The sequence below is a fragment of the Geotrypetes seraphini genome, chromosome 17, assembly GCF_902459505.1.
Source record: "Geotrypetes seraphini chromosome 17, aGeoSer1.1, whole genome shotgun sequence".
In the NCBI taxonomy this organism is placed as follows: domain Eukaryota; kingdom Metazoa; phylum Chordata; class Amphibia; order Gymnophiona; family Dermophiidae; genus Geotrypetes; species Geotrypetes seraphini.
The window spans coordinates 12,629,748-12,650,021 of NC_047100.1; positions in this window are offsets into that span (position 1 = coordinate 12,629,748).

The following is a 20,274-nucleotide window of genomic DNA, read 5'->3' on the forward strand; positions in this document are numbered from 1 at the left end:
AGCACAGGTTTTTTTTTCCTAAATACTACAGATGTCTTCAATTGATATAGCTCAAAAAGGAGAATCTGGCCCCATTCAAAAGCAGGAAATCTGATTTTTTAAATAAAAAAAAAAAAATCACCTCCCAAATTGAATGCATGTTGCCTAAGTAGCTCTAGAAAAATTTAGGGCCTTATTTACCAAGCTGCCGCGGTAAATGCTCCGATTCTCATTCAGTTCCTATGTCTGTTGGAGCATTTACTAGACCGGCTCATATTAAAAATGCTTTGTAAAAGGGGGGCCTTAGATAGACTAATCTTTTCATTGTAGTACAATGAGCCCTTATCCTAAAAGAAAGATTTCTAATAACACCGGGATCTGGAAAGGCACCGTTGGCCTCACAATAACCACCCCCCCTCTTGAATTTTTGTCCTCACTGTGCCTCTCCCTTTTTCCTCGTCCTACACCCCCACCCCAATATGATAAACATGTGTATCGCTTGACAAAATATATGCCATAATCAAAACACATTAAATTAGCCTATGACACTATTATCTATAAAATGTTCAAGAATAAGGTAACATCCATATAGCACTTTATGTATGCTCGACTATGGGTTGCATACAGTAACCACCTTATTCATACAAAAGTTTCATAAACTGTCTTATCCCCGATCCTCAGCGAGGCCACCTCACACTCAGCATTCACTCAAAGTGGGTGACTTTATGTCTCAAATCGTCACTGGATCTCCTAGGCTTTATCGTCAGCTCACTGGCTGCCCCTAGCCAAACATTATCTTAAGGGACATGATGCTATTGTTCAAATCCTTGCATGACATGTTGCAGTGGGAGGTGCCGAAGGCCCTGATTGGCTCAAAATGGTGATTTTGAGCCAATCAGGGCCCTTGGCCCCTCCCACTGCATCCCATGATGTTTTGGGAGGGGGAAACCCCATCATTAGCAGCACACAGCCCTGTAGACAGGAGAGAGTGAGCTTCCCTCCTGCTGTTTGCTCTTGATGTCAGGGGGAGGGGTGACAGGCTCTGTGGCTTAGTTGATCCTGGAGGGGAAATCCCTATCATCTGAGCTGCCAGGATTCCCAGTAAACCTGCTCAGCTGATGGGGATTCATTTGCAGTGATCAGCTGATGGGAAGCCTACGGAGGGGTTTTTTCATTCTTTAGGTGGCGGGAGGGGATCATGACCACTGGGGAGTGGTGGGTCATGCCTTAAATCCTCCAGTGGTCTTCTTGTCAGTTTGGGCAAACTTAGACGCAACTCAAACAGCTTTGCTTTCTAGAAAAGCTTTGATTATGGCTGGGGGTTGAAGCCTGCCCGATTCCCACCCATAACACACCTCCCAACATGCCCCTTTGTTCTCTGGACGCACATCTACTTTACGGAGAGGGTAGTGGATGCCTGGAATGCGCTCCCGAGAGAGGTGGTGGAGAGTAAAACTGTGACTGAGTTCAAAGAAGCATGGGATGAACACAGAAGATTTAGAATCAGAAAATAATATTAAATATTGAACTAGGCCAGTTACTGGGCAGACTTGCACAGTCTGTGTCTGTGTATGGCCGTTTGGTGGAAGATGGGCAGGGGAGGGCTTCAATGGCTGGGAGGGTGTAGATGGGCTGGAGTACGTCTTAACAGAGATTTTGGCAGTTGGAACCCAAGCACAGTACCGAGTAAAGCTTTGGATTCTTGCCCAGAAATAGCTAAGAAGAAAAATTAAAAAAATAAAATAAAATAAATTTAAATTGAATCAGGTTGGGGAGACTGGATGGACCATTCGGGTCTTTATCTGCCGTCATCTACTATGTTACTATGTTACTATGAAACGCTGTGGCACGTCCAGAAAGTTGGTTTTGATTATCAGCACTTGGACGCCCCTGCAATTAGGACATCCAAGTGCCGACTTAAACTGGCTTTTGGACTTTTTAAAGTTTTGATTATGAGCCCCTTAATATACAGTAAACTAAACACACTAGTTGGATAACATGGGAACACTTGCTCTCCACTAGAGGTCTGCATGGAACGGGGATTGCGGGAATCCCACGGGGGTCCCGCAGGAATCCCCCCCCTAACCCACGGGACTCCCACGGGACCCCCCTCTAGCCAACGGGACTCCCACGGGAATGGAAGGCTTTGGAAGCAGGGTTCGTCCATATAATATAATGGACACGTCAGCTTTAGTAAAAGAGGGGGTTTATAAGTTAATTACCTGAACAGAAAACAAAAAAAGGGTTCCACCAAAGAGATTCCACAAGGAAACACAAAAGAAACTGTGGAATTGATGATCCTGTCAGAAGTAATTGCTGCTTTTTATGGGGACTGGCGAGGATGGAGGGAATTCCTTGCGGGGATGGGTGGGGACGGAGAGGATCCTGGCGGGGACGGGTGGGGACGGAGAGGATCCTGGCGGGGACGGGTGGGGACGGAGAGGATCCTGGCGGGGATGGGTGGGGACAAAGAGGATCCTGGCGGGGACGGGCGGGATTTCTGTCCCTGTGCAACTCTCTACTCTCCACCCATGACATGCTCCCTCAAAAAATTGTTTTTTAAAAAAATAGTTAATCCACACTTAGCATGGGCAAACAGAGAAATTACTACAAACCACTTTAATTTTAGAGTAAACCTTTTCTTCTATCCTATCTGTACTTAACACCCTTTAGTAAGACCCTCCAGGGACAGTAAATAATTTGCTATACCTGAATGTAACTTGACATGAAGTACACCTGAAAAGGCCTGAGCTAAATCCAAAATCCCTAGGAAGCATTTTTTCCACACATACAAAGTAGCAGAAAGCACTTAACATGTGCCTCCTGGAGTTTATGTGAACCTCGCCCTAATAACAATGGAGCGTGTGGTGGAGCCGATTCCTGCTAAACCTACAAAGGTTAATTGGGGGTGTCAAATTTACACAGAAGGAAATTACTGTCTACTGGCATCATGCACAGGCATCCTGATGTGAGAAACACCCCTCAGCTCCAGAGACAAAGGATCATAAGTGAATCCTACTGAATGCAAAATACAAACTACACTTTTCTCAAGTAACAAACTAGAAACATAGAAGATGACGGCAGAAAAGGGCCACGGCCCCAACAAGTCTGCCCACTCTAATGACCCACCCCCTAAACTACCTCATAAATGATCTTGAGGGGGGCAAAAAAGTGAGGGGAGAAATTAGAAAAGCTATATGTGTTGGAACGCATTGCCAGAGGTTGTGGTAAGAGCGGAGAGTGTAGCTGGTTTTAAGAAAGGTTTGGACAAGTTCCTGGAGGAAAAGTCCATAGTCTGTTATTGAGAAAGACATGGGGGAAGCCACTGCTTGCCCTGGATCGGTAGCATGGAATGTTGCCACATTGGGGATTCCGCATGGGAATGTTGCTACTATTTGGGGTTTCTAGAATTTTGCTTATTCTTTGAGACTCTGGAATGTTGCTACTCTTTGGATTTTGGCCAGGTACTAGGGATCTGGATTAGCCACCATGAGAACAGGCTACTAGGCTTGATGGACCATTGGTCTGACCCAATAAGGCTAGTCTTATGTTCTTAAGATGTTAACTGTGCAGGATAGTATGATGGTTTTATCTGTTGTTCTGACTGCACATTTTCTATGTGGTGTATCTTTGGATTTGCCTAATACACATGACTTAAATGAACTTTGAACAGTACACAAATGCATTAGGGAAACAGGGACCAACTTATTTTTGAATATTAATCGCAAGTGCACAATAAGTACCAGGCCACTGTTGATCAGACTCAAGATTCCATCTGCATTATACATGCCTATTTGGGCTGGGCCAGAGACATTTCACCAAAATGTGGTGAAATCAGTTAGCTTAGAAGGGGTTTAAGAAAAGTTTGGATGATTTCCTAAAAGAGAAGTCCATAAGCCATTATGGAGATGGTTTGGGGAACATCCACTGCTCATTCCTAGGATAAGCAGCATAACATTTGTGTTACTGCTTGGGATCTAGCAAGGTACTTGGGACCTGGGTCGGCCACTGTTGGAGAAGGGATACTGGGACCTTTGTATGGCAATTTTTATGTTCTTTTAATGAGCATGCATTCTGGAGCACTTTGCACAGTGTGGCAGAATTCATGGGCACTCTTCCATTGGGAGAAGGCTGAGGAGCTCCATCAGCTAAGCAGCCTAAGAGCGAGTGTGGAAAGTACATGATCCAGGCAACCTAAGATGCTTTCAAGTATGGAGTCCAGGCCTCCACCATGGGGATTTGGATACATAGAGAGGCATTTTCGATGGGACATTTTAGTCTGAATTTGGACATTTTGGGAAAGACATCTAGAAATCCAGAATAGAAAATGTCCATTTTTGAAACAGCATATTTTTTTTAAAATTACCTATCTAAATGGTTTGGCCCTTAGTACGTCTATCTTTTAGGTCATTTTCAAATAGAAAGAGGTCCAAATGAAAACACATAAAAACAAGCTAGTGGGATATGCAAGCAGCCAGCATTCTTAGCAAACTGACCATAGGCAGCTGAGCACAGCAGAGGGGCATTCTAGGGGGTAGTGCAGTGAATGCCACATTAAAAAGTCCCAGGTACTCAGTACCACTATAACCTTATATTGTATGGTGAGCCCGCCAAAACTTACTGTATCTACTTGTACAATAGCTCTTACGCCTGCAGGTGTCATCCTTATGACAGTAGGGTTTGGGAGGGTTTTGGCGGGCTCACCATACAATATAAGCAGATTATAGTGATGTGTATCTGGGACTTATGTGACATTCACTGCAATACCCCTTAGCGTGCCACTCTGCTCTGCTGTGCCCAGCTGTCTGTGTGGCCATATGAAGATGTAATACAGGCTGGAATGTACTTGGGGGGAGGGGAAATGGGTGAATTGATTCAAATCAACGAATCGGACTTCACTACCTTTTAGCGTGGTATATTGTTGGTAAAACACCCCCACCCCAAACACACTTCCTGCATCCTTGGAAGGGCATCCACCAGCTCCTGTGTCTAGGGGTACTTGAAAGATAACTTTGATCTTATCTATATCCATTTTCACTTCACTATTCTACTCTTTCTAGTGGCCAGGTGCCTTGCACCCGATTACCTTCCGAGAGCCCGCAACCATGAGCCACTAGATGTTAATCATGCATGATCACTGAACTCCCCTTCCTAACCTCGGAGGCTGTGAATACTGCCTCAGTGGTATTCGCAGACCTGACCCAGGAAACTGAACAGGGCAGATCTTTGAAGAGGCATACAGGGAACTGCTAGAGATGGAATACAGTGGCAGAACTGTTTTGCAATCCAGTTAGTGAAAGGGGAAGCCTGTGTCCTACTGTTTCAGCACAGGGCACTGCTGTGAAATACAGGGCCTTCTTAGCATAGTTTTATTCCAAAAATTCACTGAAGCAACTAAACAGGGTAAAAATACTTAAAATATTTAGAATTGTGATGTATTTAAACCACAAAAGCTTAAAAAAAAAAAAGTCTCCTGTATGAGTCCTTCCTAATTTCACCGGGTAACTCTGCACTAATGAGGTTTATAAAAACTGATCAATTGTCACAACTCTAAGGAAGGCTGCAGAAGAGCACTCTAGGATTTTATGCCTCATTAGAGCCGGTGGCCGATTTCATTTCCAGAAGCTGCATCTTTAATGGGATCTGGGCTTTTTCCTAGCACAGCAGTAATGATCTCATTAACTCCTCTGCCTTCCTGACTTAGTTTTCCACATGTACACGCTAAACTTTTAGGCCCCGAGGCTTGTTCTAAACTTGGAAACTCTGCCTGCATCTGGAGCCAGATACACATATTTATTAATTTAATTTACAATTAAAAAAAAATTGATATACCACTCATCCAAGCAAGCTTAAATTCAGTGATTAACAAAAAAAAAAATGTATATAACAATTAAAAAATTATAAACTAACTACCTGCAAAGGAGAAAAGGGAATGGGATTTGTATACCACTTTTTTTTATGATTACACATTCAAAGCTGTTTACATATACACAGATACTTATTTTGTACCGGGGCAATGGAAGATTCGTGATTTGCCCAGGGTCCCAAAGAGTAGGGTTACCATATTTGTGAAGGCAAAAAAAAAAAGGACTCATAACCCTGCTTATACCCCTTTTCACCTATTTCTTAGTCCCCCTCTGATCCTTTTAGTGATTCTCTCTCTCTCTCCCTCCCTCCAACCCTCCTCCCCCATGGGTGCTTCTCTCTCTCTTCTTCCAACCCCCCTCTCCTGTGGGTGCTTCTTTCTCTCCTTCCAACTGCCCCCCCCCCCACCACCACCACATACACACCAGTGCCCCCCCTCTCTCTCCTTCAACCTCCTCTCCTGTTGCTTGTTTAACCCCCTCCCATCCAGCACTACCCCAACTCCATGCTTTTTTTCTCCAGCGCACTCTCCTTTCCATAATGCTTTTCCAGCTCTCCCCTCTTCAGCGACCCAGAAGCTTTTTCTCTGCGGAGACAAAGCTTCTGGGTCGTCGAATGCAGTGTGTTTAGTTCACTGAAGCTGATGACAGCTGAAGAATTACAAAAGTGCTGGGCGAGCTAGCACAGGATCCCACAGGGTGTGGGGGTGGAGGAGGGCTCCAGATAGGTGCATGGCATGCGGGGGGGGGGGGGGGTCTAGAGAGGCAACAGGACTCCAGATAGGTGTATGTAAGGAGGGGGAGGAAAGAGGACTCCGGATAGGTTGAGCTGCTTACTAGACGTCCAGTTTTCCTGGACAAAAGCTGTTAAATTGAAAATCTGCTCGGACTTCAGTCAGAGGGCATGTCCAGGAAAATCTGGATATCTTGATAACCCTAACTAGGAGCATCCTCCTTCCTCCAGTCTACTCTAGGTACCTTACACTCTTCATCCACCCCAGCCCTAACCTGTCCTGTTGAGGCTACGGCTGTGGAGACCCAACATTGGCGTGGAGACCCAACATTGGCGTGGAGATAACAGCCAAGGAGCACTTGTTCATGAGTTGTGTAATCCCTTATTTATCTTGTTTGTTTTGATTAGATTATAAACTCTGTTGAGCAGGGACCGTCTCCTACGTCTTTAGGATACAGCGCTGTGCATGTCTACTCCTGCGCGGTTCTAATCAGCATAGTATCATATTCTTTAAGTGTAGCAACTGGCCTCCTCATAGGACCTGCTATAAACTCTTTTCATAATTTTTAAAGTGCTTTTCTATAAAGTGCTTTATGCCACAAAGTTATCTTTTTGGTTTCATTGTTCATATCGGGAAGGTCCCTTCCCGATATGAACAATGAAACAAAAAAAAGATAAATTTGTAACTTCTTGAGCTTAAAAATTGCTCAACATTTTGATTAAATTAGTGACTACAGCACTTTAATGAAATCAGCACTTTGTGGCATAAAACAGTGTTCTTCAACCTTTTGACACCTATGGACCGGCGGAAATAAAATAATTATTTTGTGGACCGGCAGTTGAAGAACACTGGGCTAAGTCGTGCCCATCTCCACCCAATCTCCGCCCCCATAATAGTACTAATTTTAACACCATTTTTTTCTATTCATATATATATATATATATATACACACACATACACATACATACATACACACACACACACATACATACATACATACATACACACACACAATATAATCGTATTAACAACACATAATGGTTAACTACAAAATTAAAATACACAAAGCACATTATGCTTTTCAACGTTCATTTCTACTAGAAAACAGATAACCCCATGCAAATGCAGGACCAAGCACTAAAAGTACTAATATATACAAACAAACCCTAAGATGCAAGACTCTACAAGCAGTAAAACCCCAGAGGAAAAGAAACAAATGCATTTCTTCCTGAACAGACAGCAGATGTAAATCAATCACTAAATAAAAAAAATAAAATCATTGCCCCTACCATTGTTGTCTCTCTCCCTCCATGCTGTGCCTTGCCTTCTGGCCTGCCCCCCGGTATTATCTTCGGGCCAGTCCGTGCAATCAACGCGGCGTTTTCGGGCCAGCTCCCTGAGTGCTGCATTGCACATAGCTGTGGGCAGCAGCGAGTTCTGTGCCTCATCTGGAAGCCTTCCCTCTGACATTGGGATGTCAGAAAGAAGTCTTCCGGTTCAGGTGCAGGACGCGCCTAGGAGCCTTTTTCCATGGCTTTGTGCACTGCAGCACTCAGGGAGCCGGTCCGAAGACGCCGCGCTAATCGCACCGTGGACCGGCGGCTGAAGAACACTGTCTTGGGCCCAATGGACGTGCTGGTCCTGTGGACCGGCAGAAAATTTCTACGAACCAGTGGTTGAAGAACACTGGCCTAAAGCACTTTATAGAAAAGCACTTTAAAAATTATGAAAAGAGTTTATAGCAGGTCCTATGAGGAGGCCAGTACCAAAAAGTACCATAGTCATTGAAAACACTTAGCTGATACTGGCACTTCTGAGGTTCTTGCTACACTTAAAGAATATGATACTATGCTGATTAGAACTGCTGTGTGTATTATAGTATATTTGACACCCAGGGCTGATCATTTTTAACACCCCCCTCCTCTATATATAAAATCTATTTTTCGTAATAATCCATGAATCACACAAGAAGGGTGTACCTAAGAAAAGACAGCATCTTAAACACTGCAGTGAGCACTAGAACATCAATACACCCATTGTAAAACTAAACAAGCCAGATTAATACAGATCGATCCTGCACACTTAATGCTAACAGAAAACCATGTTCTTTTCATACACACAGACCACAGAAACACCCTTGCGCAGTATAGAATAAGTAATCACAAACTAAAAACAGAAATATGTAGTTAAAAGAAACTGAACCGCCAAGAAGCCAGTCTCTGCATACAATGCAACACCACAGGAATAGTGGCATGTCCTCTAATACTGTGCAAATATAAAGATAGCAAATGAAAAACCGACAATAAACCGACAAATAACAAATCATCACTTTACAAATTAACAAACAGAAATAAAACAAAAAAAATGGAAAATGAGAAAATATCATTTTATTACACTTATCCATTTTTCAATTAGCTTTCAGAGGCCAAAACCTCCTTCTTCAGATCAGTACAGCATACTGCTGTTACTGTGCCCTGTTCTGACCTGAGGAAAAGGGTTTATGGTCTCTGAAAGTTGGTAAAAAATATATTAAAATTAGTCCAATTTATATTATTAAACATTTATCAATACAGCTACAATACTACTTTATTCTAAAGCAACACAAAAACAGCTTTTTTCTCTCTTTTGTCATTTCTGTTTTTAATCATCTTCTTCACTGTCTTCTTTCCATCCAGTGTCTGTCCTCGCTCCCTCCCATGCAGCATCTGCCCTCTCTCACTGCCCCTTCCATCCACTGTCCACCCTCTCTCACTGCCCCTTCCATCTATTGTCTGCCCTTTCTTCCTTCCATTTGGCATCTCCTCTCTATGTCCCTTCCATAAACTCTCGATCCTGTGCCCCTTCTCTCCTTTGTGCATGATTCATTTCATCATCACCACCTCTTTAGTTTTCTTTGTCTCCACCTCCTCACCTTTGTTCTGGCATCTCTCTTCTCTTTTCCCTCCCCATTCCACAGTCTGGCATTTCCATCTCCTCTCCCTCATGTCCTGACATCTCTCTCCTCTCTTTCCCTTCCCATGCCCTGGCATTTCCTTTCCTTCCCCATGGTCTAGCATCTCTCTTTCCTCTCCTTGCCCTGGTTTTCCTTCTCCCTCTCCCCAATCAGGTGCAGAATTTCTCTCCTCCTCCCCTCCCTCTCTGTTACCCCCCAGTCAGCACCACAGCGTTAACAACTCACTTCTCTTGCTGGTGTCAAGCTGCCTTCTCTGCCAGGTCTCACCTACTTCCTGTTTCTGTGAAGGCAGGACCCGGCAACATGGAAGGCCTGATGCTGGCAAAGCAGTGAATTCTGAATGTTGTTGCTGCCAGAAGTTCCCAGAGTTGGACCATGATGCCATCCCTCGCTCTGAGCATTCCCTTATGGGCTGCACGCAGAGCAGATCGCACCCCCCCTCCCCCCTTGGTACTACTATTACAGTACTACTTCTTATTTGTCTAGCACTACTAGTGGTGTAAGCTGGTAAAAACAGGCTCTAGATCATGGCTGTAGCACATACCTAGGGATGAAGAGCTGTGTTCCAGCACCATCAGCCAAAGTCCTGGAGTAGTGGTGAAGTGATGTAGCAAGCAGCAAAGAGCAGAACAATGCTCCCTCTACTGCCAAGTGGTGACTGGAGGTATGAAGAGCACATCCCCTTCCCATTGTACTTACCCTTTTTGTAAATCGTTTCTCTTAATTATTGTATTTCACCCGCCCCCCCCCCCTCCTCACCACTTGTAAGAGAATGGTTTGTTTTTGTGAGTTAGTACATGTTATCCCTGATTTTTAAAATTTTTATTTTTCTTTACACATCGCTTAGACACTCCTTAAGCAGTATATCAAATTTTAAAAAAAACTTGGTAAATTTCTATGGAAACCTTAGAACCGCACAGTATGCTAGCTGACGCACACATGCAGACTCCACCTACACAGATGAATACAAACCTCGCCTGTCATTATAAATATACCTCCCCAACCCCAAGAAAACCAACTGACAAGGGGGAGAGACAAGAAGAAACCTCAATCTAAATTAATCAGCAAATTGCACATAGTGTGAAACAGGAGAACCCTCAGTAACACAGCCACCCACTAAGGGAAAGGCTGTCACCGGCTGACACTCAGAAAGAGTGTAAACTGTGAAACATCCCCGGGTTCTTCCTGTGAGTGAGAATAAATCAAGTGCACCCCCAAAAAGTGCTACGTGTGAAAAAAGATTCTAGAAATCAAAAAAACACACTATGAGGTTAAGAAATTCTTGTCTCTACTCCTTGCCAGGGGGGCCAAACAAGGAAGGAAAGTGTCCAAATCTGTCCAAATCAGAACCAAGCCAGTCAATAAATGGAAGTACTTAGCTTCTTTAGACTGTAGAACAGCCAGCCGATGTGTAACATCATCCGTCCAACGGGACTTCCGTTTCGGGGGTGCACACCCCCTTCCTCAGGAACAACTGGACTGTAATAAGACTGGTAATTCCTCCGGCGTGGCTTGGAAAGTAAGGCAGAAAGTAAGCCATTTTCTGCCTTACTTTCCAAGCCACGCCGGAGGAATTACCAGTCTTATTACAGTCCAGTTGTTCCTGAGGAAGGGGGTGTGCACCCCCGAAACGGAGTCCCGTTGGACGGATGATGTTACACATCGGCTGGCTGTTCTACAGTCTAAAGAAGCTAAGTACTTCCATTTATTGACTGGCTTGGTTCTGATTTGGACAGATTTGGACACTTTCCTTCCTTGTTTGGCCCCCCTGGCAAGGAGTAGAGACAAGAATTTCTTAACCTCATAGTGTGTTTTTTTGATTTCTAGAATCTTTTTTCACACGTAGCACTTTTTGGGGGTGCACTTGATTTATTCTCACTCACAGGAAGAACCCGGGGATGTTTCACAGTTTACACTCTTTCTGAGTGTCAGCCGGTGACAGCCTTTCCCTTAGTGGGTGGCTGTGTTACTGAGGGTTCTCCTGTTTCACACTATGTGCAATTTGCTGATTAATTTAGATTGAGGTTTCTTCTTGTCTCTCCCCCTTGTCAGTTGGTTTTCTTGGGGTTGGGGAGGTTTTGCAGCAGTTATATATTTTTCCTCCCTATACATTTTTGGGTTCTATTTTGTGTTCATTATAAATATACAGCACAGTATGATACTTTTATGATGCTGTTTAGAAGTATTATTTAATAAGTAAGGCGAGTCATAACATAAAATAAATTGTATTATAGAACACTGGCAACGTATTCCAAAGTGCAGCTTGAAATGGCAGGAATCTTTATAGTTTCACTTGGATCATTCTTTTCTCAGAAGGGTTTCTCGGAGACTCTGAATACATCACAGGAAATCGTTGATCTCTTGATGCAGGCCTGGCTCAATCATTAGGCATTTGCTTAGGGTTGCACAACTGGGGGGGGGGGGAGGGGGGAAGGGCAGCAGCACCGGCAGAAACAGGTAATCAGTGGAGCTGATGCCAAGGCCAATAATCATTTGTACATCTCAAGACTGCAGCCCCCTACTGCCTACAAACTCAGAAGCATTCCCTCTGTGATCTATTGATACAAGATATTGTCCACCCCTGAAAAAAAACCCCAAAACCCACCTTACTTTCCCAAAAGAGAAGTTATGTCGGGTATAAAATAGAGAATGACACGGTGACAAAATTCATCACCGTCCCCGTCCCCGCGGATAACCGCGGGAGATAATCCCATGTCATTTTCTAGTGTCTATTTCAACCTCAGTCCTTCTACACCAGCATTTTTCAAAGCAAAGCTTGTGGGTTAGTGGTTGTCGCCATTCATACTCTGATTCTTATGGGAGCCAAGTATAGGACAATCAAACCATTGTGACATTACTGATGAGTTTGGCTCTTAGGCATTGGTGGAATGAGGCATTATGACATCACAATATCTGGATACCAGAGACTGTCATTCTTTAGTGTCTATCTCGACCTCAGTCTTTCTACACCAGCATTCTTCAAAGCAAAGCTTGCGGGTCAGTGGTTGTGCCCAATTATACTCTGATTCTTCCCTCTCTCCTTAAGAATGACATGAAGATGGTTTCCCGCGGTTATCCGGGACAGGAACGGTGATGAATTTTGTCATTGTGTCATTCTGTAGTATAAAACTCTTTATGCATGAAATCTGGATTGAAATGTTTTTTGCAATAGATTTGATTAAAAAAAAAAAAAAAATTAGAAAAGTGAGAAAATACACATTATTACTTCTTCATAAAATAAAACTGGCTTTCCAGTGTATCTTTTATGCAGCCAAACTATTATTAGATGGCTCTGGATCTGGCCTTCAAGGCCACATTTCCCAGACAGCAGGAGCTAGCTGAAAGGTTAGTCCCTGAAAGAAAAACATCCAGCAATTCAGTAGTCTGATGCAGAACTTGAATGGAGTCCCCCCTCCCCCCCCCAACAATTAAAGCACACAAACAGGAAATTGTACTGCAGAGAAAGGCCCTAAGAAAGCCTGCATTTTGTGTTACAAAAGTTGGGGTATTTTAGAATAAAACTTAGGAGTATATAGTCGGTGATTTAAGTAGACAGGAGAGGATCCTATCCAGTTAAATTGTGCTAATATTCAATGGCAGTTAACTGGGTTGAATAGCAAATTGAAACTTTTTACGTTCATTTCACTTAGCTCTTGCGAGTGATCAGTATCTTACTAGTCCCCTGAGGAAGACATTCACTGAAACTGGGATCCTAGTTGGGACCATTTTAGAAGAGTATTCCTTCCAGCACTCTTGATTGTAAACCGCCTAGAAGTCGCAAGAATGTGGCGGTATAGAAGAATAAAGTTATTATTATTCATGGTTGGACTGTTTTAATGTACAGATAAATAGATTTTATTTGGTTGGTTTGAGATGTCTTGCCTCTTCTTGTGTGTTTTCTTTTTTTGTAAATCTTTATTGATTTTCAAAGTTTGACAGTGCAATACAAATGATAAATCAGAAAAACTGCACAAAACATTAGTAATTATGCAATTATTACATTAAACAATCATTTTCTGCCCCCTTATATTAATTACTAAAATAATAATACATATGATATGATTTCAATATTATAATGAAATAATTTAACTCCTCAAAAATACATTTCCCTCCACCCACCCTCCCTGGCTGTGTAAGGAATCTAATAAAAAAAGAAAGAAACATGACCCTAATATATCTATATAAAATCGGAGGTATGTATGTGTGTGTGTGTGTATGTTCCGCGATCACGCAAAAACGGCTTGACCGAATTGAACGAAACTTGGTATGCAGATCCCTCACTACCTGGGGTGATATTTTCTGGGGGTCTCGCGGCCCACCTGCACACGTGGGCGGAGCTACAAACAGAAAATCAGATTTCACCCATTCATGTCAATGGAAAAAATGTAAAAAGCTGCCATTCTCACAGTAATTCAAAAACGGCTTGACCGATTTGAACGAAACTTGGTATGCAGATCCCTCACTACCTGGGATGATATGTTCTGGGGGTCTCGGGGCCCACCTGCACATGTGGGCGGAGCTACAAACATAAAATCAGATTTCACCCATTCATGTCAATGGAAAAAATGTAAAAAGCTGCCATTCTCACAGTAATTCAAAAACGGCTTGACCGATTTGAACGAAACTTGGTATGCAGATCCCTCACTACCTGGGGTGATATGTTCTGGGTGTCTCGCGGCCCCCCTGCACACGTGGGCGGAGCTACAAACAGAAAATCAGATTTCACCCATTCATGTCAATGGAAAAAAATGAAAAAAGCTGCCATTCTCACAGTAATTCAAAAACGGCTTGACCGAATTGAACGAAACTTGGTATGCAGATCCCTCACTACCTGGGGTGATATGTTCTGGGTGTCTCGCGGCCCCCCTGCACACGTGGGCGGAGCTACAAACAGAAAATCAGATTTCACCCATTCATGTCAATGGAAAAAATGAAAAAAGCTGCCATTCTCACAGTAATTCAAAAACGGCTTGACCGAATTGAACGAAACTTGGTATGCAGATCCCTCACTACCTGGGGTGATATTTTCTGGGTGTCTCGCGGCCCCCCTGCACACGTGGGCGGAGCTACAAACATAAAATCTGATTTCACCCATTCATGTCAATGGAAAAAATGAAAAAAGCTGCCATTCTCACAGTAATTCACAAACGGCTTGACCGATTTGAACGAAACTTGGTATGCAGATCCCTCACTACCTGGGGTGATATGTTCTGGGTGTCTCGCGGCCCCCCTGCACACGTGGGCGGAGCTACAAACAGAAAATCAGATTTCACCCATTCATGTCAATGGAAAAAATGAAAAAAGCTGCCATTCTCACAGTAATTCACAAACGGCTTGACCAATTTGAACGAAACTTGGTATGCAGATCCCTCACTACCTGGGGTGATATGTTCTGGGGGTCTCGCGGCCCTCCTGCACACGTGGGCGGAGCTACAAACATAAAATCTGATTTCACCCATTCATGTCAATGGAAAAAATGTAAAAAGCTGCCATTCTCACAGTAATTCAAAAACGGCTTGACCGATTTGAACGAAATTTGGTATGCAGATCCCTCACTACCTGGGGTGATATGTTCTGGGGGTCTCGTGGCCCACCTGCACATGTGGGCGGAGCAACAAACATAAAATCAGATTTCACCCATTCATGTCAATGGAAAAAATGTAAAAAGCTGCCATTCTCACAGTAATTCAAAAACGGCTTGACCGATTTGAACGAAACTTGGTATGCAGATCCCTCACTACCTGGGGTGATATGTTCTGGGTGTCTCGCGGCCCCCCCTGCACACGTGGGCGGAGCTACAAACAGAAAATCAGATTTCACCCATTCATGTCAATGGAAAATATGTAAAAAGCTGCCATTCTCACAGTAATTCAAAAACGGCTTGACCGATTTGAACAAAAATTGGTATGCAGATCCCTCACTACCTGGGGTGATATTTTCTGGGGGTCTCGCGGCCCACCTGCACACGTGGGCGGAGCTACAAACATAAAATCAGATTTCACCCATTCATGTCAATGGAAAAAATGTAAAAAGCTGCCATTCTCACAGTAATTCAAAAACGGCTTGACCGATTTGAACGAAACTTGGTATGCAGATCCCTCACTACCTGGGGTGATATGTTCTGGGTGTCTCGCGGCCCCCCTGCACACGTGGGCGGAGCAACAAACATAAAATCAGATTTCACCCATTCATGTCAATGGAAAAAATGTAAAAAGCTGCCATTCTCACAGTAATTCAAAAACGGCTTGACCGATTTGAACGAAACTTGGTATGCAGAGCCCTCACTACCTGGGGTGATATGTTCTGGGGGTCTCGCTGCCCACAACTCTATGTTGCTTGCTCAAGGGTGGGTTCACCCAAGAATTTATATGTTCTTGCTCCAGGAGGTAAAACTAAAAATGTTTATAATCACGTTTTGCGTTAGTTGTATTGTATTCATTTTGTCAAATATTTCACATTATAATTTGAATATTGTACTTTTTATTAAGCTGTAAAAAAAATAATTTCATTCACCACTATAAAGTATCTTTATTTGAATCCATTTACAGTGTTATTGCTATAATTAAATACCCGTGCAACGCCGGGGCATCAGCTAGTATGCAATAAAATAGGATTAATTTTACTTTTTGGTGGGTAACTGTGTGTACCACGTATAAGTATGAAAGGATGATGGCAGAACGTTTGGGAACTAATAAGTCCTTTAATGATGTATGGAGTCCATTGACTAATTTTTGTGTGTTTGCCTTGCTTGTTCTCGAGGCAAGTTTTTCGCTTTTCTTCTTCACCTACTAACAAATTGAAACCAGTGCCGTTGTTGTTGGCTGCCAATCATGTGTCAATTACGCAACGATGCCGGGTACAGAATCGTGCCTCTGGCGAAGGTGGGCGCCGGAAATATAGGCCAAGGCTTTCCAGGCCTACATTTCCGGCACCTACCTGTGACGTGAATCAAGCCTCTGTAGGCACTTCTGGCTTTAGCCATGCCCACAGTGGCGTTAGGCAGCCTAAAGTCAGATATATAAGAAAATGTTGAAGAAACATCTTTTTTTGTCAAATGAAATATGCTTAGTAATAGCTATGAATGAAGTACTAATTTAAACTTTTATAGCACCTTGTGAGAAGCCAGTGATATTCAATGTTAATGCCCAAATGAGCCAATGAGCACGAGGTATGTTGCAAGGGACGTTGCCTTGATAAAGCTCATCGCGAAACATGCTGGCGCAGATTGTCCCTAACTATGACCACAGTATAATAAGCTAAAAAGCTAAGTACCAGCTGATATTTCTAATAAGTTATTGATATAGAAAAAGTATTTATACATAACTTATAACCTAAAGTTTATCTAACATAATGAAAAATGAATATATGATCCGATGAGGATAGAACACAAAATGCTCTGTGTAATGAAAAATTACTGAACGCAGAGTGGTGTTGCTGAGGGTCGAAGCTTTACTGAGGGGTGTTTGTACAGGAGGATACCTGAATGGTGGTATCTTCACTTTGAGGATTCTTATTGATAAACGCCCAGAAAGGAAATATAGTGCTGGTTTTGTGCAACAAATAATTAACTAGGCATAAGGCCCACAAGGTTGCCACTAGAGTTTGTGGCGGCCATTTTGAGGCCAGAGGCGTAAGGAGTGAGTGGGCATCACTTCTAGGCTTAGGCCCCACAGGAATGCCAGAGCTAAGGTAGGCCCTAGGTGACCCTCAGGGAGTGGGAGAATAGCAGGTCTGTTGGGGAATGCTCTTGTCTTTGAAGGTGAAGGTTCATGCTTCCCCTTCTGTAGGTCCGAGACATTATTTAGCCAGGGTCCATGTAAGTGGCTTATATGGTTAGAAACAAAAGTGGAGTATAGAAACTCAATAAACATTAATTCTAATATTTTAGTGTACCCAGAAAGGATATCATAATTTTTCTTATTTTCACTTGTTTTGTTCTAAGTATCTGGAGGGAGAAAGATCTCACACCAATTACTTGTCGTTGCAAGCCAACTAGGTTAGACAGTGCTGTAATCATTGGTCTCCTTCCACTCCCGTAATTCGTTATACTGTACTTGCTTATTGTGGATATGCTTGTTATAAATAATTAACATTAACAAATCCTTATACATCCAATCCACTTATCTTGTGGTTGAAGAATCAGCGATTCTAAATGCTGATTCCAGCGCCTAATTTAATCCACACCCAAAGTTTGCTCCTAACCATGTCTACTTTCCATGTAGGCATCCGTAGGTGCCCTACCGCTGCCCAACTTGTTAGAATCGGCTTCAATCAGCATGGTAATTGATCATGTCATTTAAAACTCATTAAAAAAAAAAGGTGCCAGGAGGTATCTACAGTGTTAGCGCCATTAACGGATCTACAGCAGGACATCTAATGGCACTCTGTGCCTATGTGGGTGTGGTTAGAGGCGGAGCGGGACTTAGGCACCAAATTTGTAGATGCTGATTTAAGCACCATTTACAGACTGGTTAATTCAGTTTGCAATAGTACTTTCAATTTACAAGGCTGCTTAGGCCAATTATAAAATTTAAGTTAAGGCACCTAAATTTGCAGGTGCCACCGATTTAGGCATCTAACTTCAAGCACCATTTATAGAATCAGGGCTGAAGTGCTTAATACCCTTAAGTAAAAGGGCCCCTTCGTTATGAGATCTCTATGCACAGAACAAAATCCTTTTAGGCCTATGATTCGACGTTCTGAACGATGAACAGTGGGTGTACATGAGCAATTTCAAAGCACATATATGAGATGCCGTTCAGGTAATTCCACATTTGCGTTTCCAAACAGAGGGTAGGTGCTTTCTATTGAATTCTGCTGATCTGGGGGTTCACATTTTCTGAGCCTAATCGCTTCACTTTTAGACTGTCGGTTTTTCTTTTGACGTCTTTGTGTGATCTGTGAGAATACTTCAGTCGTATATATGATTGCATTGATTTAACAAAAAGAAGAATGCAATTTCACTTAAAAAATTTATACACCCATGTCTTAAACTGATGCACACACAGCCCTCCATAAAAACCAAAATTGTAATATACACTTTTGTTGCTACACTGCCATCTAGTGGTTGCTTATTAAAGTACAAATTTCAGCATGACCATGTGGACTTCAGGTGAAAGGCACTTGTTTCTTTACCAGGAAATATTTTTATTTCCTTGGAAACATGAATATTTATTAAATTATTTCTAAACTGCCTTACTAGTCTAGCAGAGTCATCCACAGTGCTGTACAATAAAATATTGAAAATATTGCTGAAGTACATAAGCATCACCATACTTGGAGAGACCAAAGATCAATTAAGCCCAGTATCCTGTTTTTAACAGTGCTCAATCCAGGTTACAGGTACCTGGCAAAATCCCAAGAGAGTAAACCAGATTTTATGCTGAGACTGTATCTGAGGAGTAACAGTGAATTTTCTCAAAGTCTTTCTTAAAAATGGCTTATGGACTTTTCTTCCAGGAACCTGATCAAAACCTTTTTTTTTTTTTTTACACCCTGTTAAACTAATTGTGTTACCACATTCTGTTCTATTCTTCATTATTTTGAATGCTTCGATCATGTCTCCTCTTTTCAAGGGAGAAGAAGCCCAGTTTCTCTAATCTCTCACTGTACGGCAACTCCTCCACCCCTTAACCATTTTAGTCGCTCTTTTCTGGTATCACCAATGACATACAAAAGTACTTGATCTCCTTTTACTAGCTGGTTATTCCTCTCCCTGGGCATCCAAGCTTTCATCTAGGTTTTGCCATTGCCTCTTCTACCTGGCCACCTTAATGTCAGATATGATCACCCCTGGACCCTGAGGCTTTTTTGTGTACAAAACAATTTACTGTACTATAATGCTCCCTTGGGTTTTTGCACTCAAATGATGACCCTACATTTTTTAAAGCATTAAATCTTACTTGCTAAATTCTAGATCCCTCATATTATCCACATCTTTCAGGGTGTCTACATTGTTGCAGATTTTGGTAGCATTTGCTTCTATAACATTGCATACAACAATGTTGAAAAGCACTGAATCAAGGACCAAGAGTAATCTCCATTTTAGAGATGGGTAGAAACTAAGTACTTGTACTTTATCACTGCACTTAAGTACAATTTGCAGTACTTTTACTTGTGATGAGTTATAATTTTTTTTCAGAAACAAAAAACACCATTGCAAGCCACAATAATATAAACATCACTCCTTTTAAGCTTAATGACCATGGAGAAAAAAAGGCTAAGGCACCCTCCTCTTGCAAACTGCATTTATTTAAGTGGAGGTTTTTTTCCTGACTTATCTTTCTCTGCTGCCTTCCAGATTCAGAAATCGACCAGAAAAAGTGTGTGTGTGTATGTGTAGGAGGGAGGAGAGAAATTTCTGACTTATCCAATCTGATCAGCTTCTTTGACTGGGTAACGAAAAAGCTAGATATGGGAGAGACCCTGGATGTCATGTATTTGGACTTCAGTAAGGCTTTAGATAGTGTCCCACACTGTAGGTTATTGAACAAGATGAGTTTGTTGGGACTAGGAGAAACATTGACTGCATGGGTTAAAGACTGGCTCAGTGGCAGACTTTAAAGAGTGGTGGTAAATGGTACTCCCTCCGAAACGTCAGAAGTGATCAGTGGAGTGCCTCAGGGCTCGGTCTTGGGTCCAATATCTTGGTACGGGACCTGCCTCGGGGACTTCGAGGTAAAATTGCATTATTTGCCGATGACGCTAAACCGTGCAACGTAGTGGGCAAAGGCACCGTGCCCAA